This window comes from Pristis pectinata, chromosome 11, assembly GCF_009764475.1.
Source record: "Pristis pectinata isolate sPriPec2 chromosome 11, sPriPec2.1.pri, whole genome shotgun sequence".
In the NCBI taxonomy this organism is placed as follows: domain Eukaryota; kingdom Metazoa; phylum Chordata; class Chondrichthyes; order Rhinopristiformes; family Pristidae; genus Pristis; species Pristis pectinata.
In genome coordinates, this window is record NC_067415.1 from 73,949,206 (window position 1) to 73,977,046 (window position 27,841).

The window sequence follows — 27,841 nt, forward strand, 5'->3', positions numbered from 1 at the left end:
TTCCTCTGCAGTACTCACCATCAAACCCAATTGTGTCTTGGGGTGATGAGCTGATGCAATTTGCATCAAAGACTTCAGCTTTATGCCAGGGAGGGTGACATAGGATATGATCATCGACCCCATGAAAAAAGAAGTAAATGCAGGTTAGTGATTGAGCTATTTTAATGATTTTAGTTATCTGTTAGTATTTTCAGATTCTTTAGTTTCAATTATTTAAAACAGTTTGAAGGGTATTTTAAATGTCTCTATCTGTTCTAAACACTTTAACAATGGTGAGGTCCCAAAGGGTGCTCTGGAGGGTTTCCTCAATCATTAAATGCATGTTTCAGGTGAGGGGGACACAAAAATTCCTTCCGATGCTGGAATCTGGAGCAATACACAAAGTGCTGGAGGAACTCAGCAGGTCAGGCAGCATCCATGGAGGGAAATAAACAGTCGATGTTTCGGGTCGAGACCCTTCATCAGGCCTGGAAAGGAAGAGGGCCAGAAGCCAGAATAAGAAGGTGGGGGGGGGAGGGGGAGGAGCACATGCAGGCAGGGGATCGGGGAGTTTCATGTGATGGTCGAGTCCAGGTGAGGGGGGAAGGAAGGTGGGTGCGGGAGGGGGAGAAGATGTAATAAACTGAGAGGTAATAGGTAGAAGAAGCAAAGGGCTGAAGAAGAAGGAATCCGGTAGGAGAGGGCAGTGAACCATAGAATAAAGGATGGGGGAGAGGAGGAGAGGAGATGGGCAGGTCATCAAGGAGGGGAAGGGAGCCACAGGAATAAGAGAAGACAAAGGATTAGGGGGGAAGAAAAAGAAGGGGTGGGGTTATCGGAAGTTAGAGAAATTATTGTTGAGGCCATCAGTTTGGAGAGTCCCAAGGTGGAATATGAGGTGTTGTTCCTCCAATCTGCATCTGGCTTCAATGTGGCAGTTGAGGAGGCCATAGATAGACATGTCAGTGTGGGAGTGGAATGTGGAATTGAAGTTGGTGGCCACCGGGAGGTCCTGGCTGTTGAGGCGGATGGAGCGAAGGTGTTTGACAAAGTGGTCACCCAATCTGTACAGGTGAGGGGGCCAGTTTGTCTAGCCCTCTCCTTTGGAAAAAGTTAAACTGGGTGGACAAACACCACGGCACAGTTTCAGGCAGTGGACTGGCTCCAGGATGATTGATATATTAAAATGTTCTGGAGTTGGTTTTACTTTTGTCATCACTTTCAATCTGTGATTCTCAGAACAGATGTCCTCCTTGTCTAGTGTAATATTGAAAAAGAGACGTGTAAGCCATGGGTTTTTGCAAGCTCTGTTTTCTGCTGGAGGTAAACAAGCTGAATAACATGTTTCAAAATGACAAAGACCAGATAGTTCAGCATTAATAAATTTGTTGATTTTTATTCATCCTTATTGGTAATAACCCAGCCCAAGTGGACAAAAGGCTAAAGAAATATTTAGGCCAGGAAGAAGTTGCAGAGAGGACAGTGAAAGTGTGTGACAAATAATTATTGTTTAGCATATCACTGAACTTAAAGACACCATTGCCATGGGTGAATAAATCTTATGTTTATAAGACACTGACAAGTGAATGTCTGATGAGCCACAGGGTGCTGGTCCCAGACAGCGATGAATCAAGCATCTCCAATTCAGCATTTTCATACTTAATGCTTGTGGTCCTTTCATTCTATTAACAGTGTATATCACAGACTGAAAATTGCACCATCTTCTTAAGTAGATTCAGATTCCAGTCATTAACTGACAGACAGTGGAATCACCATTGAACAATTCCATTCGGCAAATGGACAGTGAATGCGAAGTGAAACACTTTGGCATTTATGCGAATTAAATAATGATTTACGTACTCAACAAGTGCAAAGATGGTTCATTGTAGATTAGTCTTCATTGGTCGTTCAATCCTCTGAAACAGATTTGTAAATCACAGAGGCTGTGCAGAACTAACAGCATGCAGGGCATCACTTTAAAATGACTCTGCTAATTCTGCAAGAGACATATTCCTAACCTATCAATGAGAATGCCTAACAGTTTGATTTCCCCCAAGAGTGATTGAAGTAACCAGCAAACTAAAATTATAATCGTGAGGCATTTGAGCATTCTTCTTAGTACTGGTGCTGAGGGAAACAAACAGCAGCAGCTCATTTATCTTGATTCTGTTTTATTACAACTCAAACGCTGTTGTGAATCTTTCTACACCATGTGGGACATGGGGGACACCATCTTTCTTCCATCTGTTTTCTCGGTGATCTATGAAACAGACATCTGGCTCTCAAGCCAAGGTGCCAGAAAACCTGTTCGCAAAAATTGAATGAAGCTGTGCATGACCACACACCCATACAAATACTGACATCAGTAGGCAGATCTGGCAACCTTGAAATTCTGTGGAATTAATGAAACCAAACAGCTGTAAATGAGTTCCCAGTGAATACATGGAAATTTTGCAAATGGAATCTATTATTCAATCTATACCTGAATCTAATGTTCATCCCATTTTTGAAGTTGCTGTATAATATATCCTTGTCTCCTGCTGCCAATTCTGTCCCAGTTTGTTCTCCTGTGAGGGAGATTTCTAAACAGAGCATGGAAAAGGAATTTGCAATCCATGTGGGCTGTTTGAAACATTTGGGTTTTGTCTATCCGCAACATTAGTGAAATTTTTGAAGGGCAAGGTTATAAATGTAACAACAAGTACATGATATCATGCTGGCATTTTGCTTAATATCCATTTTGTGACATCAAGCAAACTACATGACAGTTTTATCCTCGGCTTTGAAATCGCATAACCTATTTAACCAGGGACTCTTGCTCAGTTGAACTACCCACCTGGATTGGATTTAAACTCAGGCTCCCCAACACACCGTACTGTGTGCTAATACACTGAACATCTCACTCCACAACAGGTAAATATTCACAGTCACTTGTTCTTTATTGGCAGAAGAATTATTTATCTGTAAACAATCCTCAACATTTCTTTGGCCCTGTATGGTTTCTGGTTGAAGAAAAATACAAATGCTTATCATTTTACATAAAGTTTTTTTTCTCATTTTACAAGAGAAAGAAGACCTCTTTCACTGTCTGAAATTGATCCATGTGAGAAACTGGTTTCAATAATTTGAAGCATTGCAATCAAATAAATACGCACTGAACTGAAAACAAAATAGAAATGATCATTTGACAAACTTGACATATTGCGTGCTAATCCTGACTAATCGAAATAGTTAGCATACTTTCTCATTTTAACCATTAAATTATTTCCAAATATTAATGCAAATTTAATTAAGGTATATTCCACCCTTAAAATTGTTATCAAAGAACAGGATTGCTTATCAATGCTATAGGACTAGAACAGACTGACTAGACTTTAACAGAAGAACACAGGCAGAGGAAGAATTCGTGAAAAATGATTTTTATATAACAAGGTATTTATGTTAACAATTGTTTTCAGCTTTTCTCACTTGTCTCTTATTTGGCTTTAGTCAATGAATTTATTGCACAGTCAATGGACATGGTAAATAATTTCTTTCTATAGCATTGAAAGAGACAGAACATTTTGTTAAGTCAACTAGGTGGATTAAAATTAAGAGTGCTTGTTAAAACAACAAATGAGCAATGTCAGAAAATATAAAATCAAAATTCTGCAGATGCTGGACATTCGCAGTAACAGCAGAAAACATTGGAAACTCCTGACAGTGCAGGCAGAATCTATGGAGATTCAAAATAAATTAACCTTGCCGAACAACGACCTTCCATCATAGTTTTGTCACTTATGCTGAGTGTTTCCAACACTTACAGTTTCTAATTTCTCAGAAGAGGTAGCTACAAATCCAATTCCTTTTTTCAGTTAATCCAGTGTAAGTAACATCTCTCTTGCGCTTGCCTTTGTTAACAAAAAGAGTTACAGTGATAGGCACCATTTGATCAAATCAGGACAGCAGCTCGTAAGCACTTCAGAAGTACTCCATCTACTCGATGGTAACAACCTTGAGACAAAACCTGAAGCTCACAGTTTGCTGATACAAGTGATCAGGGGGTTGCATTTCAGTGCATTAGCTTTATTTCCTTTCCATTAGATTGACTGTCAGATTGTTTAGATGAAAGAAACACCATTGTGCCTGAAAGTGGACATGAAGTTGAAGGCAGATAAATAACCACTTCCTTTGTGTGATAGCACCAATAGGTTATGGATCCGGAAAATGGAAGAAAGTATTTATACAGAGAGAGCCTCAATCAATGTGTGTCATTGACTGGATGGCAAGTTACTGCAAGCAATTAGGGACTGATTCTTTTCTCGAGTCAATCTCTGTTGTGATAGATTGATGATTTTTTTTCAAAATACTTCAAAATCTAAAGGGATTATGGATATTAAGTTTCAGAGAAGTAAAATAATAGGCATCTTATACTTGAATTTTTTCTGTTTCGAGCCCAAAGTTAAACTAAAAAAGTGTTTTCCTATCAATGAGTTCAAGATTTAGGTTTTGCAAGTTGTTAGCCATTATAATAAGTGAATTGTAGCAATATCTCATCTCCAAGAAATGTTTTTTCTTAGAGGAGGTAAAATAGATAAAAAGTAATATATCTGGAAAATAAATCATGCAGCACCAAATCTTAGTGTGGCAGGTAATCAGAATTTTAATGAAAAATAAAATGTGAATGGAAAATGGATTTTACAACCAGTCAGAATGCTCTCCACTGAACATCTATAGAAATTTGCAAGATTTTTTGGTGACGTACTGAATATCCTCAAGCTCATAACGAAGTAGAGCCACTGGTGTGCCTTCTTTGTGATTGCATCAATCTGTTGGGCCCAGGATAGATACTCCAAGATGTTGACACCCAGGCACTTGAAGCTGCGCATCCTTTCCACCACTGACCCTTCAATGAGGACTGGTGTGTGTTCTCCTGACTTCCCCTTCCTGAAGTCCACAATCAGTTCCTTGGTCTTGCTGACATTGATGCAAGGTTGTTGTTGCAAAACCACTGAACCAACCTCTTCGTTACCATCTGAGATTCTACCAATAACAGTGGTGTAATTGGCAAATTTTATAAAACTTTTTTAAAAAACTTTAATTTTTTAAAACTTTATTAACACAGCACGGTAGCAGGCCCTTCCAGCCCAACAAGCCTACGCCACCCAATTACACCCATGTTAACCTAATAACCCGTACATCTTTGGAATGTGGGAGGAAACCGGAGCACCCGGAGGAAACCCATGCAGTCACAGGGAAAATGTACAAACTCTTTACTGACAGCGGCAGGAATTGAAACCTAACTGCAACGTAATAGTATTATGCTAACCGCTGCGCTACCATGCTGCCCTTGATGGCATTTGAGCTGTGCTTAGCCACACAGTGATGAGTGTAGAGAGAGTAGAGCAGTGGGCTAAGCACACAATCTTGAGGTGTGCCTGTGTTGATTGTCAGCGAGGAGGAGATATTATTACCGACCCACACTGACTGTGGTCTCCCGATAAGGAATTCAAGGATCCACTTGCAGAGAGAGGTACAGAGGCCCAGAGGTTTTGTAGCTTGGTAATTAATAGTGAGGGGATAATGGTGTTGTACGCTGAGCTGTAATCAATGAAGAGCATCTTGATGTATGTTTTGCAGTTGTCCAGGTGCTCCAAAGCAGAGTGGAGAACCAGTGAGATTGCATCCGCTGTGGACTTGTTATGGTAGTAGGTAAATTGCAGTGGGTCCAGGTCCTTGCTCAAGCAGGAGTTAATTCTAGCCATAACCAACCTCTTGAAGCACTTTATTACAGTAGATATGAATGTTACTAGACAATAGTTATTGAGGCAGCTCACCCTGATCTTCTTGGGCACCGGTATGATTGCTGCCCTTTTGAAGCAGGCTCTATATTATCGAAAGTTCCTTATTCCTTCTTAGAAGTTTTAATTGCCTAAAGAGCATCCGTACATTGAATGACTGATTCAAATTCAAACGTAAAAGTCCTTCTCAGGTTCCGAACAGCCAACTTATGTATAGCCCAAACATATGATCAAGTGTTTAGGAGACTGGTGGAATGGATTTGCCGGCTGCTGAGGGGTGGCAGGCATCTTCTGCTGCCTGGGAACTCGGTCTGTGGCCGCACTTCTGACTTGTTTGTAGGAAAGGAACCCTGCTGTAACCTGGGGAGGATCTGTAAATGGAACTTATTTTATCATGGCAAGGTATGCAGCCTTTTTATATGCATCTTTTTGACTTTGATTACAGTTATATTGGGCAGATTCTACTAAAATTAAAAAAGTCAGACTCAGAGTTTGGTGGGATTAACCAGCATTCCCAATCCCTTTCTTCACATAAGAAGAATAACCTTCTAGTCAACCTTGTGTGCAGCGTTAATTAATCCATTATGACAAAACTGTTCTTTGTGCTGATCGTAATGACACTGACAAATGTGGTTTGGAGTGTGAAGATCACAGTTCATTTTTAATAACTAGAATAGAACAGGATAGATAAGAATGCAGTCTTCTCAGTTATGGACAGCACTATCTAACTTTTATCAGTGATGTGCAAGAATATTTAAGTCTTTTTACTGATTTCAACAGCAGTTAATTTAAATAAGTCATAAACCTCTCCATTAGTCACTAATTTATTGAACAACCAACCATTCTACATTATTCTGTGTGACAGGGAAATATTCAGAAGCCACAGCAACTGGGCCAGAAGATAATGATCATCAGCTAATATTTGAGAACAGCCAGCTAAGTGCAGTGCTTATTCCTGCCATGAGTTGCAACGTGCAAGGTAGAAAGTAAATGGAGTGCCAGACGTTGGTGTGTCTGACTTTCTGCTGCACGCTGAACTTAGCAATTGATGGAGTACAAACATCCTGAGCTGGGGGGGAGTGAGTTGCACTTCACATCTGGCCCCTCAGCTTTATGTCAGTCACATGTGGCATGACCTCATCATTTAAATCCAGCCACTGACCTTGATTGAATGGGTGCTTTTAATCAGCAAAAATTTAATTGCTTTGCATTTGGTCATCTTGCATATAGCCATTAAGCCCTTTAACTTAACTTCCGCCTTTAACCCTCTCCACCCGTCTGTCACCCTGGCCTCATTCGGGATACTTCTAAAACCAACCTCTTTCCCCATGCTTTGGTCATTTGTGCTTAAATCTACTTTTGTAGTTCAGTGTCGACTGTTGTTTGATGATGTTACTCTGAAGGATTTTTCTACATTAATTGAGCTACGTTAATTTAATTTACAGATGTTGATCATAATTAGGGATTAAAGATGGAACTGTTCTTTTTTATTTAAGTATTGGTATTGGTTTACTATTGTCACTTGTACTAAGGTACAGTGAAAAACTTGTCTTGCATACTGATCGTACAGGTCAATTCATTACACAGTGCAGATACATTGAGTTAGTACAGAGTGCATTGACGTAGTACAGGTAAAAACCATAACAGTACAGAATAAAGTGTCACAGCTACAAAGAAAGTGAAGTGTAATAAGGTGCAAGGTCACAACAAGGTAGATCGTGAGGTCAGAATCCATCTCATTGTATAAGGGAACTGTTCAATAGTCTTATCAGAGTGGGGTAGAAGCTGTCCTCAAGCCTGATGGTATGTGCCCTCAGGCTCCTGTATCTTCTACCTGATGGAAGAGGAGAGAAGAGAGAATGACCCGTGTGGGTGGGGTCTTTGATTATGCTGGCTGCTTTGCCAAGGCAGCGAGAGGTAAAGATGGAGTCCAAAGAGGGGAGACCAGTTTCCGTGACGCTCGGGGATGTGTCGACAACTGTAAAAAGTAAAAATTGAGACTATTCATATTTTGGTTGCATTTACATCATCTTATTGATAATTTTACTCCTGAAAATTTATTTTAATTCTAGTTCTCCATGGAACAAGTGTATTGATAAAAGAATTTGCAATAATAAATATATTTGTTAATGATGATGGAATGGCCTTAGCTAAACCTCTGCATCAACGCTCTGGAGAAAAGCGTGTTGTCTGAGTTAAACTATGTTCCATATTTTAATTTTACTGTATCAATATAATGCAAAATGCACCAATGGCCCCTCATGGTATCCTTGATGCAGAACATGTCCCTCTTCATTTTTTCCACAAGAGTATGGAGAGTTTTGCTTGCGGAGCTCCCTCTGATGTTCTTCCACTCCTTGCAGCCATCTCATTATTGCAGGGCCCAGATATTTCTAGCTGTGCTGTGGTTTCATGGAAATGCACACTCTTAGCACAGGGCCCCTGAAATTAATTAGTGCATGAATGGGTAAGCAGGCGTGCAAAATTTCAAGACCAATGATCACTAACCACATGGTAAATGAAGTATTGTATAATCAAAACATGTATATTGTATCTGAAGCAGGATCGTGATTGATTACCATATCAGAGCTGCACCAGGCACTATGTGTATCAGTTAGCCATGGTTTAGCACACAGTTAAGTATGAATAAATTCCTATACACTTGTCATACAGTATTATTAGTGCTAAACAAATGCAAATTAGTCCCAGCCAAAATACAAAAGTAGAAGTTCACAAAATGATTTATTTCAGGTCAGCAGCTTCTCTTGAGTTTTTTCAAAATTCTTCTCTTCTTAGATGGTCTTTGGGGATTGAGGATGATTTTCTTCCACTCCGGTTCTGTAGGTACTGATGAAGCCACTAATCAGACAGAAGGTGTGTAAAGGGTTTGGTGGGTGGGTAGTGTGTGAGATGGTATGCCCCTTCTCCCTTTTACAGCAGGATACTGTGTGTCACTCAAGTGCTATTTGGAATGATCCTTCTCTACTTTAAGCTTGTTCTCCATTTCACATTTGTTTCATGACAGCATGCAAGCCATGATCCTAACCAACTGGTTCACTTCAGAGCCAATCGCAAAGCAGACCAATGCCCAGCAAAACTGTGTCATCACCACAATGCATTCTTCAGTCTTTCTAGATGAATGTTGCACCTCATTTCCAACAAATTTCTGGGACGAGTGCAGCTAATCAGCAGAACTAATGGGAACATGTTCAACTTATGGCACTGAGACTCAAAAACCAAGGTCACTCCAATTTCAGTGGTCAAACTGCATTACACTGACAGTGCTTGTGTTTGAATTAAATTGTATTCATTGTCAAATTGGAGGCAAATTCAAGCTCAAGTCCACTGGGTTTTCACAGCTAACTTCAGGTTGCTGCAATGTATTTTACAAAGGCCTATATGCATAGTGATTTCCACAAACCCTCAGAATCTGCCACAGCTTTGGTCAGTTGTCCTGGCTCTCAGTTCTTTGCAGTTCTATGAACGACATCTAGCAGTGCTCCCAACATTAGGATGAAGCTCTGAGTATGAACCACAGGTACCTCAGGTAATGCAATGGGTCTTATGCAGACAAAAAGGATCTTAGAAAGCTCTTACAGCAATGTCTAACCAGATGGGACTAATCAGAGGCTACTAGAAAACCTCTATCTCACCATCATGCTCTGGTCTATTAACTCTACTTCTTTAATACTATTGCCACTTTCCCTTTGGTGATGGTAACTCAGATGGCATGTTTTTTCAGACTATGCAGAAGGCAAGCTAGATGTAACCAGCAGAAATACTGGTGGGTGTGTAGGAAGGGAAAGTTCTAGGTGAGGTTTTAGGGTCCCATGGATCAGTTTTTTGATCTGCTATGTTGTGAATCATGGAGAATTCTCTCTTTTCTCTGCAATTCCCTGAATGTGCAAATTCTCAATATTGTCTACTGATCTCAGACTTGCAGATCACCTTTTGCTTTTGCAACAAAGAACAAATGTTCAATGTTAAATGATCTAAAATTATTCATGAAAGAGTACAAGATCTTTGATTTTATTTCTAATGTTACATTTAGGAAAGGGCTGGAAATAATGCCGATCAGATCATTTATTGTACAGCTAAGCATTTGCTCATTTTATTGACAAATAAATAAAAGTATCAAGTTAAAATTAATTACATTACTGGCACTCAACCTTAGGAGCAGCTTTCCCTGACAGAGATGATTTATGATTGATTATTGATTTTGGTTTTCTGGAAGTTTAACTGGTGGTCAATCCCATTCATATATTCTTGCTTGTTTGTACAGCACTCTAGCCATATCCATCACGGAGTCCTGCAGCATACATGATGCCTGTAACTTTGTAATCAAAGCAATTGCACAAATTCACTCTGAGAATTTGTTTTAGTGTGATGAATTAATAAAATGCCTGAAATGTCAATTTTATCCTAATTGGTCCATTTATATGCTGTGTGTTGTGCTTCATAGCTGGCAAGGTTACTTGGGCCTAAACCATATTATAATGCAGAGATCAAACGTATGCACAAGAGACTAATTGGGCACTGTAGTACTTTGTGCATTGTTAATTGTCCTGCATGGATTTATTGTTCAATATTTATCTGAAGCCACTCACAAAGCCACATCATTATTCATTTGTATTTAATGCTTCCAGTGATGAAAGGTTTCCAAACAAGATTGGCAAATTGGTTTGTTATTTCTGTCACTATATATAAACACTAGTTTGGAGTTTCTCAGTTCTGTACCTAGAACTTCTTTAGCAGCCCAAATCCATATCAGGTCACATTGTAATCATACACGGAGGCTTCTCATGTATTAATCTCACCTCATATATAATATTGATGATCAGAATGTTTCAGGCTCTGATTTAAGGTGCAAAGCTTATCAAAGTTAAACATTTACAAAGCAAAAAAAAAACATCAATATGATTATATCCTAAGATCATCATTGAGCGTGATCAAACTACCGCTCCATAACATTTGTACCTATATAAAGCAAAATATGAGGTCATTTAAGGCACAGCAGCAAATTAAATCCCACTCAAAATATATGACCTGAGACTACTTGATCCCGTTGCATTGGTGTGTAGTTTGTTAGAACTAGGGAATTATCATGTACAGTGTAAGAAAAGCAGAAACAGGAAGTACATTTTTTGTATGTATACATTCTGTATGAACATACTTATGTATGCATGCTAAATTATGCTGAAATAATAGTAATAGTAATCTTTGTATGATATGCATTACCACTCCCTTGTTTACTGTTAACTTTTATGGTGTGGCTTATATGAATCATAAACTCAGCTACTTGCAAGTTATTTTTCTTAACTACATACTAAGACCAATAGACACAGCTGTACAAATGACAACAGGTAGCAAGAGGTCTTTGAAAGGTTCTAACAACATGTAAACATCTGAGGCTATTAAGAAAGGGAGCGACTGCTAAGAAACTTCTTCCCCATCTCGAAACTCTGGGCTTTTTTCACAAGTCTTCACCCATCAAAAGTGCGTTTCAGTAATTTGAATTACAGAGATTAGTGGGCGTCAGGGATTTTCTATCTATTGGAATGGGCGGAATGATGTGATTTATCCTCTCATGCAAATAGGTATGAATAATTTGACTTGACTTTAGACTTTATTTTAAATAATAGAAAAACAATTATTGCCAAATGTATATTTAATCTCTATGATTAAACAATATTGAGCTTGCAGAATAATAACCATTGTCTTCAATGGTTACTGCACCATATTATTTTCAAGGTCTTGAGAAAATAGTGCAAGCATCACCATCCATTCTTTAGTCACTGCATATCTCACTGAAATGAGTAATTTTAATATGCTTCTGTAATATCAATTTCCCATCTCTCACATCATTAATAGACTATCCACATGCATCGTAAATGAGTATAATGCCAACCACACTAATTATATTGCTTCACAGAGGCAATTGACTGTTAATAAATGGAAAAGGAAACTGATACAATTGAATCATATAGGAGGGCCATCACATTAAAATCTAGTTTAAAGGTGCTTCAATTAATAATATGGTTTAGAGAGCAAGATCATTTTACAGTAAAAACCCATAAAATGTGATGGTAATGAGAGCATTCAATTCAGTCCACGTGAACTGACCATCTGAATTGGATAAGTAGGATCAAGGAGTAAAGTATTTAAACTTAGAACTGGATCAAATATTAGGGGTATCATTGACTTGTCAGGGGGTTTCTAAGCATCTAAAAGTAAGCAGTTTGTCTGGGAATCTCACATTCACCTCAACGAACACTGAAGCTCAGCCCTGTATACTGGAGTTTCTGGAACCATTGACAGCATCCCTCATGGAAGGTCATATGGAGGCATTGGGATCCACCATATTCTACCAATGTGTAAATACTTATGTTTATTCACAAATATCTTTGAAGAAATATAATAACAGAACTGGCTGGATAAATATAAATGTATATTACAGTGACTAATATGATTGATGTCTTCTAAAACAGCCTGGAAGGTAACAAATGCAACAGACTTGAAGGTTCCCAAACCATGCCCACAACAGGCTTTACTCTGCTACCTTTCTTGGTTGATTGCTGATTGTTTTGGAGAAAATGACACAACTCTGACAGCTTCTCAGATACAGAATAACTCTTGTACACACTTCTGCAAAGAAAACAAAGGTTGGTGGGTTGCCTTGCACCTATCAATCTGCCATGGTGAGATTCTGACTTGTGTAGCCAGATCTATCATGTAGGCCCCTGAATAGAAGTGCAGTAAATTAACCACTCTGCTACCATCTATCCCTTTAAGCTATAACTAAAGGGAATGGAAATATTTCAATTATACTGCCTCATCAAAATAGAAAGAAATGCTGGCTTTTATCTCAAGAGCCTAAAACAAAAGTGAAGAAAAAATTGTGCTCCAGTTGCCTGGGGGTTTAGACAGATGTCAACATTCTGTTTATGTTCTGTGCCTTAAACTATTTTTTTACGGGTAGGAAATTCCAGAACCAAGGGATATAACCCTAAGATTAGAGCAGTCAAGTTAACAGCGTGGTCAGGGAACATCTCATCATCACAAACTACTGCAGAAATGTGAAATTTTTTTCTGAAAACAAGGAATGTTGACCATTGAGTTCTTTAAACAATTACTTTACTTTTCTTGGATGTTTAAGGGATATTAAGAAAATGCCGGTTGATGATTTGGGGTTACAAATCAGCAATTATCTGACTGAATTGTGGGATGAGTCAGAGAACAGGATAGAGACAGAGAGTTTAGGGACATGGTGTCATGACTACAACCTTACCCTCAATGTCAGCAAAACACAAAAGCTGGTTATTGACTTCAGGAAGGGGGATAGTGCACATGATCCTGTTTACATCAACAGCACTGAGGTTGAGTGGGTTGAGAACTTCAAGTTCCTAGGAGTGATCTTCACCTGCCCACATGGATGCCATGGCCAAGAAAGCTCACCAGCACCTCTATTTCCTCAGGAGGCTAAAGAACTTTGGCATGTCCTCCTTGACCTTCACCAAATTTTATCGATGCACCATAGAAAGCATCCTATCTGGATGCCTCACAGCTTGGCATGGCAACTGCTCTGTCTAAGACCGCAAGAAACTCCAGAGAGTTCTGGACATAGCTCAGCACATCATGGAATCCAGCCTGCCCTCCTTAGACACTGTCTACACTTCTCGCTGCCTCAGTAAAACAGCCAACATAATCAAAGATCCAACCTACTCTGGACTTACTTTTTTCTCCCCCCCTCCCATTGGGCAGAAGATACAAAAGGCTGAAAGCACGTACCACCAGGCTCAAGGACAGCTTCTATCCTGCTGTTATAAGACTATTGAACTGTCCCCTGGTATGATAAGATATACTCTTCACCCGACAATCTACCTTCTTATGGCCTTGCACCTTATTGTCTGCCTGCACGGCACTTTTTCCTGTAACTGTAACACGTTATTCTGCATTCTGTTATTGTTTTCCCCTTGTGTTACCTCAATGCACTGCTGTAATGAAATGATCTGTATGGATGGCATGCAAAACAAAGTTTTTCACTGTACCTTGGTACATGTGACAATAATAACCAATTTACCAATTTATATGCATGAGGAACTGAATAGCTCATTTTCTGTCCAATAGCTGTATGTATGTGAATCAAAATAACTCCACAATGTTCTTCCTTCAGTAAAGCTAGCTTGGTTCTACTCTATATGTCTCTTGGAAGAATATGTCCTGAATCATTCTTTCTCATCTTTTCTGACCACTTCTGATATAGCAGCTTTGAAGGTTGCATTTGAAAGTTGTGAATAATATATTTCTCCACTTACAAATTTTGATCTGAAAGTAGTCTTGAATATATGCCCTTCACATCACATTCAATCACATCTGTGGCTATGATTGTCAAATATGGGAAAATATCTCAAGATGGATGAATAGGTTTCCTCCCCATTTAATTTTGATATACACAGCATAGCTTCACAACACACTACATTAAAAGATTTATAGCACTTTTTAATGGACATATATAATATTGTAATAGTGAACCTTCATATATATATATATATATATATATGTGTGTGTGTGTGTGTGTGTGTGTGTGTGTGTGTGTGTGTGTGTGTGTGTATGTATGTGTATGTGTATATATATATATATATATATATATATATATATATATATGGTAACATTAGAATAGCTCATACTGGTTCAATAAAATTTTATTAGCAATGAATTTCAATACTCTCTGTGCTATAATGTTTTATTAAAACAGTACGAATCTGTCATTGAAATGTAAACTATTTGTATTTCACTGCACTGAAAATTTACAAATGGGTCATTGCTACTTCATATCTTTCACTAGTATTTTACAAGTTTATTGCCATTGTTATTGATCCGCAACATTAATTCAGGAACAGACTCTTCAAGTACCACAGCAGCAACAGCTTTAGATGATTTTCTTTGAGCTTTTTTTTGGAATGTTCATCTTAACATTCTCTCAAGGAAGCATTAGAAAATTGATCTAACTTTTCTTTTCTGTCTGCCTAGAAATATTAAGATTGGGGACGGTTTTAATGGCTAAAACCTTTTGAGAAATAATGATTAATAGAAAAGGCCAAATCATGTTAATTGTTTTTGGAACCACCAACATTCCGAAGAAATTTCTGTACCTCCCCAATATCCATGCATGCACTGTGAAGAGCTAAAGCCTGGGCCTTGCTACAGATTCAGAAAGCCCAAGTGGTCAGTTCGCTCCACCATTGCTATTCCCAGTGGAGTCTCTATGGAGACCAGCTGGTAGAGCCCCATCAAATCGATGTTCCCCAGCATTTGCACTGGGGAATTGCCACTTGTACCCCATGTCTGGTCAGACTTGGTGCATGATTTCAATGAGGAGATCAAGCATTTTCTTAGTTATTTTGGTTTGGTTTAATGCTTTTAATTAGTAATCAGCGTCTTTGTCTTTGTTTTTATTTTTTAATGTTTATTTAACTTATCAACTTCAATTTTAACATTCTTTTTTACGTCTCCAAATGTTGGAGATATTATCTGAAGACTCTGATCCTGAGTTCTAATTTCAGCAACCAGGGGAAACAACCCTGTCACACTGTAAGGGCACCTTTAAGAAAGAGTGGCCCCATGACCTGACTTGATCATTTGTTGTACCAGATATTGCTCCTTAGTGGGAGTTACTACTCTTTGATAACTGATTTTTGTTTATAGCTGTAACCTTTGTTATTTGCCTATGAAAGCAGGTAAACAAAAGAAAACTATGGTAAAGGCAGACAAACTTTTCATCACTTGTTGTGTGCCTAAGTACTAAATATTCTACAGCTTTACAGTGTAAATCATTTCTGAAATTCACACCTATTGAAGTCGGTGGCATAGAAATCCAGTGCATCAAAATTGCTGTTGTGGATAGGTACTACAGCAATTGCTGATGACCATTTTGGTTTGCGTTCTGCTGCAAATTTCAGGAATTCCTGAGTCCAATAGAACTGCACTTTTCCAGAGTGGGAAACATGCTGCTTGGAAGTGAGGCGGAGTTGGGGAATGAGCTACAGGATGGCTGAATTGGGCTGGTTACCAGTGGTTGAGTCTCAGTGACTTGAGTGTTGGGTCAGTAGGCAGGTAAGTACCCAGTAAGACAGAGTGATGTGTGACAGAAAGATAGGGCCCAAGATTGTGAGCAGAGGTAAGTGGGCAAGAAACCAAATAATGCTGCATTAATTTTCCAGTGAAGCTTTGAATCGTAACAACTGTTTTGTCTCAGAATCTGGATTATTCCTTCCTGAGATATAAAGCAGGAGAAATTATGTTTTCTCTCCTAAACCTGTTATAATTCTGGCCTCATTTCCCTGGACCAGGGGTCACTTGTCCAAATTGGACTATTTCCAATAGCATCCTGCACCTGGAGAAAGCCACTGACCCTCAAGACAAGGAAACTTGGACAGGACTGGAAAGGTTCCTCAAATGTACATTGGAACAGGTGGAGAGGACTAGGAACCACCTCACCATAGGTAGCCACTGGTAGCTGGTAAGGTGGGCAGCAGTTGTCACAATGAAAGTGGGTGTAGAACAGTCCAAAATATATCTGTGCAGACTTCTGTTTTGCTCTCTTGGAAATATAACACACAAGAATGGATAGAAAGCCCAGGTGTGTAACATACAACGGATGTCAGAAAGGGATGGAGCCAGAGGTACTTCAAAGGTAAAATCAAGTCTGCTGGAAAACTCTCAGCAGGTCAGCAGATCTATGGAGAAGAACAGAGAGTTGGAGGTCAATAACAATACATCAGAATTGGTCCAACTTTGGTATCAGTAATTTGGACCAGAATATATACATACCTTATATCCATGGTTAAGTTATATTTTCTATCATTAGCTTTTCACATTAATTTTGATTTCACTTTTTGTTTAATTAGTAAACCCAAAGGAATTTGGGAAGATGAGAAGGAAAAATTGGTTAGAACAACAGGGATTTGAAATTTTATCCCATAGCGCAATGTTTATGTTGCATCACACTGAGTGCCACAGGGAAAAATTGGATCCAATTCATTGTTAATGATTTTCCTTCTGAAACTGTAACGTGTATGTCACTCTAACACATAGGTGCTCTCAAACATGTACATGGCTTTTCATGACATTGACATGAGCACAGATGATCTCTCATTAAGATATTGGAGACTAGCTGGGAACAAGGTGTTTTACCAAATAAAAGAACTTGCAAAGAGAGATAAAGCATTTATTTTCCCATGTGCCTCTCCCAGACAAGAAACAGATTGCAGTTTGTTCTTTTTTAAAATTCATTTTTCAGGATGGGGTGTTGCTTGGCAAGGTCAGTATTTATTGGAATCCCTAATTGTCCTTAATGAGGTAATGGTGCTGAAATCCTTCTGGCGAAGATTTCCCATAGGGCTTGTCAGGAATTTCAGGATTTAGACAACCGTGATGATCAATGATCAATGATATTTTCTAGTCAGAACAGTATGTAATTTAGAGGAGAACAGCAGTGATGGTGTTCACAGGCAGCTAAAAGTCTTTGTCCTTCTTGATGCAGAGGCCCTTGGGTTTGGAAAAGTGACAAGGCAAGTGCATTTTCTGGATGGTGCACACCGCAAGCCATATGTATGCTGGTGATGGAGGAAATAAATACTTATGAAAGTAGATGAGATACGTGTCAAGCATACTGATTTGTCCCAATGATGTGAAGCTTACTTGAGTACTGTTGGTAACGGCATTATTGTTCCCTTGTTTGCAGGTAAAGATTTCCTCTTTCCTCATCCCCAATCCTAGATTCCACCAGTGACTTTTCTTCCTTTCATGTGAATTCCTACCATTCATTGGGCAGGCACAGTAGTGTAGTGGTTAGCGTATCGCTTTACAGCACTAGCGACATGGGTTCAATTCCGGCCACTGTCTGTAAGAGTTTGTACATTCTCCCGTGTCTGCGTGAGTTTCCTCCAGGATGCTCTAGTTTCCTCCCACATTCCAAAGACGTACAGGTTAGGAAATTGTGGGCATGCTATGTTGGAGCCAGAAGTGTGGTGACATTTGTGGACTGCCCCAGAACACTCTACGCAAATGATGCATTTCACTGTGTGTTTCAATGTACATGTGACTAGTAAAGATACCTTTTCTTATCAGGTCTGGCAAAAGTCTGGATCATTGGGTGTTGGTGATCCATTCTCTGTGTCATGGCAAGGAATAAGCAGGTGGTCAGAAGATTGGTTGGTTGGCAGTCAGGGAAGGACTTTGGCTACTGACATGAAACAATCTGAAAAGTATAGGCAGTTCTGACAGCAAATGCCATATATGAGGTGGATGATCCAGCCCATATAGTCCATCTCTGACCGTTATACTTGCCCAGCAAGTTCTGCTCAGATAATGCTGTGGAACCAAGACTATCAACATTGCTGCATTGTTAGGATATCTGGTATTAAATGAAACTTGCCTACCCTGTGAGGTTAACACAGGACACCAAATGTTCTGTGTGGCCTAAAGAGAGGCTGGAAGTAGGACCAGTAAACCCTAGGCCATCCAAAACTCCACAAAAGAAGCATCTATTGATGCAACCAATCAGATTGCAGGGAACATATCAACATCACACCACATGATGACCAGGATTACCTGTGCAATGTGAGGATATGGCAGTGGATCAGAGGCAGAAGGACATGAGGATATGGGATTCCTAATTATGTTTGTTAGTATTACAGCCTCATTATTCTGGGGGGCATATTTGACTAATAAAATACCCTGTGTCTCTACCGATGCTGGGGTCAGTCCCAGATCTTAGGATCTTAGCCAACATCAAGGCCACACAGCAATCAATTTCCAGGATGGCAGAGTCTCATGTAACATCAGGTCAACCTGATGTTACATGATGTATGGTGGTTAATTTCACCATACATCAAATCCATCTAATCCAAGGCACAGGCTGTGGGTTTTTGCCACAATCCCCGGGGGCCAATACTTATGGTTTCTAAAGAAAGAAATGGAGACAAAGTGTTCTGATCTTTTTTTATTATTATTTTGTTTGTTTCTTTGTTCCTTTCTCTGATCTATTATCCTGAGTTGATATTGCTGCATATAAACCATTCCTGCAACCTGTCCCTTATTCTTGGGACACAGTCTTGGCAACTCCAAGCTGCACTGACATTTCATACTGGCATTCAGCGCAGTGGATCATACACTGAATATTGTTTGCTGACAGATCATCCATTTTTGTTGTATTCCACAGAGTTAGAAATACAGGCAGATCGTGCAGCTAGATCGTAAAGAAATTTTCAATGTATCTTGGCGAATGATGCATTTTGCAATATTTGGAGTGTTGTAGAAAACGTCATAAAGCTTTTTGATTCAATGTGCTCACATTGGCATTCTGTTAATAACTCCCATGAAGACAGCAATGAATTGAGCCGGTGATTGCTACCATTTCTATACTGTCATAAATAACAGAAGTCAAGTAAGAGCAAAAGAATTAACAACCTTCTCCTGGCTTAGGATTTCCAGCTCAAAACAAAAAAAGATTAAAACATGTACACTTGGGATCTATTTATGAAAGAAGTATTCAATCCTAGTGATGAACAGTATCTGTATTTATTAATAAAGTAGTGATAATCAATCAGTTACATTAATGGTAAGTTATATTTTTATTCTCAGCCTCGAAGATTTAGGGGATTCATTTTTTTTCACTCTCTGGAGAAAATTGTTTGTGAGAAACATGATAAAAATCTTTAAAAATGTAAGCTGTATATAGACTTGAAATAAGTAGCTTCAAGAGCTTGGTGTGAAAGTTCAGTATTATGTTGATAAAATTTTCAGAAAACAACTCAGAACTTTATAGTTTTATGTGCCAGTGACCATCAATTTCAAACTGCTGAAAAAGGCACTTGGTTATAAACTGAAGAGAAATGTGCTGTGAATGTTCATAGCTTGTAATGTTTATAACTTTTTTTATACGAAAAAAAGTAGGTAACCAAGGGGCAAGACAAAGCAAGGAACTTTAAATAATAATCATCATCAGAGAAAAGGTTCTAAGGAAACTAGTAGAGTTAATGATGAACTAATAGAACCAAGATTATGGGAGGAAGATCATGGTCAACAAATTTATTGGAATTCTTTGCAACTGGCAGGAATAATAATGGGAGCCTATATTTGCATTACCAGAAAATATTCAATCAAGTTCCATATAAGAGGAAACTCCATAAGATAAAGCATTGGACATTGAATGACGTAGATGTAGAGAAACATAGAGAGAGTAAATGCGAAATCCAAATGGACAGAAAAGAAAGGATAGGGATAAATGGATTATTTTCAATTTGGCATGCTGTAACTGGAGGGCATCAGTATTGAGGGATTAACAATTTACAATCATTGTTAATGGTTTAGATGAAGTTTGTCCAAGTTAGCTTGGACGGGATTCAATGATGCTGAGACAATAAGTTATGACGAACATGCATTGTGTCTGCAAAGAGATTCAGAAAAGTTAGATGAGTGGGCAAAAAGATATTAGAAGGGGAATATGAGCGGTGCATCTTGGTGGGAAAATTGGTAAAGCAGAGTTGTATTTAAATAGTGAGAGAAAACTGATGTTCAGACAAATCTGGATACAAGAAACATTAAGTTTTCTTACAGGTACAGCAAGTAATTAAGAAGGTAAATAGAATGCCAGCCTTTATTGCAAGGGAAATGGAGTGCAAGAGTACAGAAATTTTGTTATACCTCTATGGCACTTCATTGATACCACATCTGGAGCACTGAATACAGTTTTGGTCTCTGTTTCTCAGGAAGGATATACCGGTCTTTGCAGCGTTGGAGTAAAAAATCATGGGATTGATTCCTGGAACGAAGAGATTGTCTGGTGAGGCCAGATAGTGTGGAATGAGCCTACACTCGCATGTTTTGGAAGAATCAGAGGTGATCACACTGAAATATATAAGATTAAGAGGGACTTGACAGCATTGATGTGTTAAGAATGTTTCTCATGCTGGGATTATCAAGAAGCAGGCAGCATTGTCCTGGGATAAGTGTTCAACAATTTCTTCTCTCAGCATTGTGCATCTTTAGAATTCTCTCTCTCAGAGGGTTGTGGATGCTGAGTCATTAATATGTTCAAGGCTAATACAGATGTTTGGACCACAGGGGAATGAAGAGTAATGGGGATTAGACAGGAAAATGGAACTGAGGCCAAAGATCAGATCAGCCATGATCTTATTGAATGGCAGAGCAAATTCAAGGATGCATATGGCCTATTTTTCGAGTTTCTTTTTGTTCTTATCAACAACTGCAACGTTTTCATATCAAGCCAAGAATGATTGTACATTGACAACTCAACTTCTAAAATGAAGTTGATTTGAAAGTTTTGAAAAAGCTTTTTGAAGCAGAGGAACAAAGCTTCTGGTTCTATGCAGGAGAAAAACTTGTCAATAATGACAGTTAACCATATACTAGATCTGTACAATCCTTGTTTTTATGCTCCTATTAAATGAGGAATCTGAGAAATACCATATAAATGTGTTGAAGATTGTTTCTGACTATTGAAAATGCTCCTTTTTGACATTACTGATCCTACAAATGTAAGAGCTGGAGCAAAATTTGACTGTGGCAGCATTGGAGTTCATCATTAAAGTCACTGGAAAGCAAAACCTTACCTTACAAACGTGAATGGCAACAATCAAAAGGTTGGAGCCTGGCTGATTCTTTCTTTTAATATGTTGTGTTTCACAGCCCAGGGGTCACAAAGCTAACAATAATTGTTCTCCATGTGCCACTGAATCTGACGTTGGCTAACTCGGCACAACTCAGATGTCAAACTAGGGGCCAATCTGCACAGCCCTTGACCACATCTAACCATTGACTGATGCTTTAAAGGACTCATTACATTTCAAAGAACTTATTTTCAGGAAATATTTCTGCAAGCTTTGCCCATTTCATTAAATAAAATGAATGCAAGCAAATTTTAGTCAGACATGGAGAATCTACAAGTGTTGCAGTGCCTTGTTAAAATAAACTATAGCATTACATTAACCATATTGACCTAATCAAAGTTAGCATATCTTGGATTTCTGCTTTTCCCTGTTTTTAAGTTTATTTACCAATGTTATTTAAATAGATTTTGCAGCATCATAACCATACTACATTACAGGATGTATGCTCAGCAACTGACTTACTGACACAAATAATGTATGTTTTTCACTTGATGGAAACAAATGACAGTTGTGCTACAATGCTGAACCAATTAGCTCAATATACTATTGATTTACAGAATCCTCTTAAAAGCATTCTACATATTCATCATCTATTGAACAATAGCTTATTGAACAGCACATTTCATAAAATGTACTGTTAGCATGCTATTACCAGCTATGTCTCTCGTTACGATATTTGACATAAAGGGACATGGACTCAACCAACATTATTGAGAATGTGCCTGCTCCCAGCTGCCTTAACAGACTGGCTTCTCGCACTTTACAATTATAATGTTAGTCAATAGGTGTAAAATAGCAGCAATGTTTATTTTTACCATAAACGCTTTCTCGCAGTGACTTTCTCAAAGAAGTAGAAAAATAGAGAGCTTATGGAATACTGATGCACAGATCTTTGAAAGTAGAAGTCATTAGAAAGATGTCGGAAGTAAAGAGCTTGCTTGATTACTGTGGAAAAAAGCTATAAATGAGTTCAAAGTGCAGTGTGTTTTTTACAAAAGACATTGAACACCAAAGCACAGAGTTCAGGACTAAACTTAAAAAAATGATTGCTGGGGCAAATTGCAGAATGCTTGGATATATACACACAACAAAAAAGAAGTTGAATACATGGGAGAAATACACTGTTAATTATTGGGATGCTGCCAGTAATCACAGAATTTAGTCATAATGAGGGATTTGTAAAACCAATGTGGAACTCTTTGAAATAGAATAGAGGATTTACCAGAAGTGATTAATTCCAGAAAGGTTTTGAGAAGGAAAGACACAAAACATTTTCTCAACAAATCCCCCAATGGGAAATAAGTCAGGGGTATGGCCCTTGCCATTGTATTGTACAGACAAAGTTAAACAGAGAGGGTCATGTCTTAACATTAAGTTTGGGGAGGGAGCATGCCTTGACAAGGGAAAACGTGATCTTCATTATTTAATCAGAATAAAATTCAAGGAGAGGGAAATAAAGGAATCTTTAAATGTCTTTGCTTCTCAACCACTATCAGCTCCTTCAAGATCCACATTACACCCATCTTCTGAGGATAGTTGTTCTACTATCTGCTTATCCACCATGTCTCAATTTTTCTTTGATAATACTTCCATGAAGTACATTGAAATGAAAAGATCTACAAAGTGAAAGTTGTATTGTTACTGTTATTACAGTGCAGTAGTACGATAGATTATTTTTCTTGTTCACATTTGAAATTAAGTATGGTAATTGGGTTTTGATTATCAACAGCATGCTGTAATGTTACATTGCCTTAACATAAAGCAAATGAGTGACCTACCCTGGACTTCTTCTCAGTTCAGTGTTTCCAGTCCATTCACTAGAAATGGTGGCATGAAGAGGAACAGAAGTACAATGTGGACTGATAACTACCAAGGAGCCAGAGTGCAAACAAGAAAATAAGTCCAAAGTCTTCTTCTGAACACCAGGAAAATGTACACCCATCACTGTCATTCACAAGGGTTTAACTTCCATTGAGCAATTTTGGAAAATGGTAGACAAATACTACCTGTACTTTTAGTGTACATCACCTGTTACATTTTCATTAGCTTGTTTTGAAGACTTTCCTTCACCATTATGACTGTGCATTTCCAATGGAATAGGAAGGAGAGGAATTTTCATGTTTCTCTTCATTACTGAATGCAATGTCTTCCAAATATGAGACATCTGACAACCTTTGCTGTTGAGAGCAGGAGAGCTCTTCCTTTACAGGTAGAAATATTGTTAAGTGGCCTCCTAATAATTACCCTCCTTTTGGGATAATGTTGCCTCTGGAGCACTTGTCTTTCAGAAGAAGATTTCCAAAGCAGTGGGTTGAAAACTGCACAGTCAATTAATAAAAATAATGTAATTCACTTGCATTTTCAAGGCTGTTGATTGCCTGCAGAAATAGCACCAAATGAGAAATGGATTATTACAATAGAAGCTAATGTGGGAAACTGTATGTGACCTGTTATCTTAGTTTTCCTCAACAGCTTTTCACGAGGTGTGAATATTTTCAGTAAGTTGTTTACAGGCTACAGTCAGTGCTGTGTCAGTAAATGAGCAGCTAGAAATATAGCATCCATTACCTTTACTTGGTGTTTACTCTCAGTTGTCTAACCCTCACTAGAAGGAGATAGAGGGACAATAGTGCTGTCAACCTTTAGTTTTTTTAACTAGTGTAAGGCTGCATTTAAATTTTATTAGGATTTTGAAGGTTTAGATTAGATTAGATCAGATTAGATTAGATTAGTATCTTGCAAATTTCTATAGCTGTACGGTAGAGAGCATTCTGACTGGTTGCATCACCACTTGGTATGGAGGCTCCAATGTGCAGGATCATAAGAGGCTGCAGAGGGTTGTAGACTCAGCCAGCTCCATCACGGGTACAACCATCCCCACCATCGAGGACATCTTCAAGATGCAGTGTCTCAAGAAGGTGGCATCCATCATTAAGGACCCTCACCATCTGGGACATGCCCTCTTCTCGCTACTACCATCAGGGAGGAGATACAGGAGCCTGAAGACCCACACTCAATGATTCAGAAACAGCTTCTTCCCCTCCGCCATCCAATTTCTGCATGGTCCATGAAACCATTATTCCTTTTTTTGCTCTATTTATTTATTTTGTAATTTATCGTAATTTTATGTCTTTGCACTGTATTGCTGCTGCAAAACAACAAATTTAATGTCACAAGACAGAGATAATAAATCTGATTCTGATTCTGATTCTGAATCTTTTCTCCCAAAATTGTTCTTATTTCCACCTGACTTCTATCCACAAATCATGCATAAAAGCAGTTTCTTGTATGTTTTCACATAATAGTGAACAATCCTGTGTATTGTCAAACTGGACTGGGCACTCAAAGCAGGATTTACCTTAAACAGGCTGTTGTTTCTCAGTGCAATTGTGATGTAAATCTTTGCCTCATGAATTGAAATTGGAGCATTCATCTGAATTTACAAACTTTGTTTAGAACTCCCTGTAAACAAGAAGCAAACCCTGCAGCTCGCCCCATTGGCACATCAGTGCATAGCTGCCCATCTGATTTTTTTTAATATTCTGCATATTTCATACATAATTGCTGGGTCTCACAATACTTATAACAGCTATGGGGAGCAGACATACATGTTGTGATCAATGCAGAGTGACTAGCCCATTCCTCACAGTAGCTTGTGCTCACTCAGGCCATGGGATTGGAACTACAATACAGTTGCAGGCATGTTGATGTGATGGTGGCGACACACACGTTTCCCCTCCCGCAACATTTAACCTCATTTTCATAGCAACTTTTTCTACGGTTGTTCTAGCTCTTTAATCCTCTGACTCATTTCCCTTGATTCCTGGTTACATGAACACAGCAGCTGTGATCTCTCAAGCCAGCTGCCATCAGGAGCTTGTAAAGGTAGGTTTTTCCAGTTCTCTGGATTTTTGGGTGTGTTGGGGATTAGTCCTAAATGCAAAATCTCAGAATCAGAATCAGAATCAGATTTATTATCACTGACATATGACATGAAATTTGTTGTTTTGCACCAGCAGAACAATGCAAAGACATAAAATCTATAAATTACAATAAATAAATAAATAGTGCACAGACAGGTATAATGAGGTAGTGTTCAGAACTCTGATGGTGGAGCTGTTCCTGAATTGTTCGGTTATGGCCTGCAGGCTTCTATCCCTCCTCCATGATGTTAGTAACAAGAAGAGACTGTGTCCCGGATGGTGAGGGTCCTTAATGATGGATGCCGCCTTCCTGAGGCACCACCTCTTGAAGATGTCCTCAATAGTGGGGAGGATTTTGTCCGTGATGGAGCTGGCTGAGTCTATAACCCTCTACAGCCTCTTGCGATCCTGTGAATTGGAGGCTCCATGCCGGGCTGTGGTGCAACCAATCAGAATGCTCTCCACCGAACATCTATAGAAATTTGTAAGAGCCTTTCATGACATACCAAATCTCCTCAAACTCCTAACCAAGTAGAGCCACTGACATGCCTTCTTCGTGATTGCATCAATGTGTTGGGCCTAGGAAAGAACCTCTGAGATGTTGACAGCCAGGAACTTAAAGCTGCTCACCCATTCCACTGCTGACCAGTCAATGAGGACTGGTGTGTGTTCTCCAGACTTTCCCTTCGTAAAGTCCACAATCAGTTCTTTGGTCTTGCTGAAATTGAGTGCGAAGTTGTTGTTGTGACAGATGGCGATGACGAGGCGTACAGGGGTGAGATAGATCAGCTGGTTGATTCTACCTACAACAGTGGTGTTATCAGCAAATTTATAGATGGTGTTTGAGCTGTGCTTAGCCACACAGTCATGATGGTGTAGAGAGAGTAGAGCAGCGGGCTAAGCATGCATCCTTGAGGTGTGCCTGTGTTGATTGTCAGTGAGGAGTTGTGATTTCCGATCCACATTGACTGTGGTCTCCCCATAAGGAAGTCAAGGATCCAGTTGCAGAGAGAGGTACAGAGGCCCAGGTTTTGAAACTTGGTTATTAGTACTGAGGGAATGATGGTGTTGAACGCCGAGCTGTAATTGATAAACAGTAGCCTGATATATGTTTGTTCAAATAATGAGTTCCTTGAGTTTGTCAGAAGCCCTAGACGTCATTGCAGGTCATAATGTTATAAATTAAACAATCCCTTCAGCATAATCTTTCATCAAGACTTAGCTTGAGCTCCTTCCAAGGTAGCAACAAGATGATGAGAACTTCAAGAATTCATGTCACTATTGCTGAACATCACGAAGGTGTAAGTAACACAAGAATCAATTGTCTCTTCTGCCTTTCCAAAAAAATTTACGATCGCAACACGTTGTTTTCAGAAAGTAGTTCAATGATAGACGAAAGTTGCCAGAGACATTGATATATCGGTTCCACTAAACCTAGCAGCATTAGCAATATTTAAATAACTGGAGAAATCCTCTGGGAATATTGCTGGCTTTTAAAGTATCATTTTACAAAGAAACAGACAGTTGTCTTGCAATCATTCATCGTGATGTGAGGCATTGCCAATTCCCATTGGGACTAGATGTCAACACATCTTTAACTTTGTTCATACATTGCTTCTTAACTAAAATTCATTACTTTTGCTATTCACACCACTTTGGGAAACAGCAGACAGTTGACTTTTGATTGCTCATCATAATCTAAAGGATCTCAAATTCCCTTTGGGGAATGATGTCAACACATCTCTAATTTTCCTTGTGCACTCATTCTCACTTAGAATTCATTGTTTTCTATTCTGTTTCACATTGAGGACCATGAATTGCCAACAGTAGCAGTTGGTTTGCTGACTGCTACTTCAAGAGCTGAATGGCTACATGAATAGTATAGGACGTGATTAAGCTAGAGAAGTTGCAGAAAAGATCCACAAGGATGTTGTCCAGACCAGAGAGCTTGAGTTATAAGGAGAGAATAGGTAGGCTGGGACTGTTTTCCCTGGAGTGAAGGAGGCTGAGGGATGAACTTACAGTGGTTTATGAAGTTATGAGGGGAATGTATGGAGTAGATAGTCACAGTTTTTTTTCCCAGGGTAGGAAAGTTTAATACAAGAGGGCATAGGTTTAAGTTGAGAGGGGAAGTATTTCATGGAGATCTGAGGGACAAGTTTTCCACACAGAAGGTAGTGGGTATACGTAACGAGCTTCCAGAGGAAGTGATAGAGATGGGTACAGTTGCAAAATTTAAAAAAACATAGATGAGAAAGGTTTGGAGGGATATAGACTAAACACAGGCAAATGGGATTAGCTGGGATAGACATCTTGGTCTGAAGGGCCTGTGCCCATGCTGTATAACTCTATGGATCTATGAATCTAGTGCAATGGGTGCCGAATGGTCGACATGGTCTCATTGGGGTAAATGGCCTGTTCCCTGCTGTACTAATCTACTTAAACTCATTACGAAGAACAAAGGGAA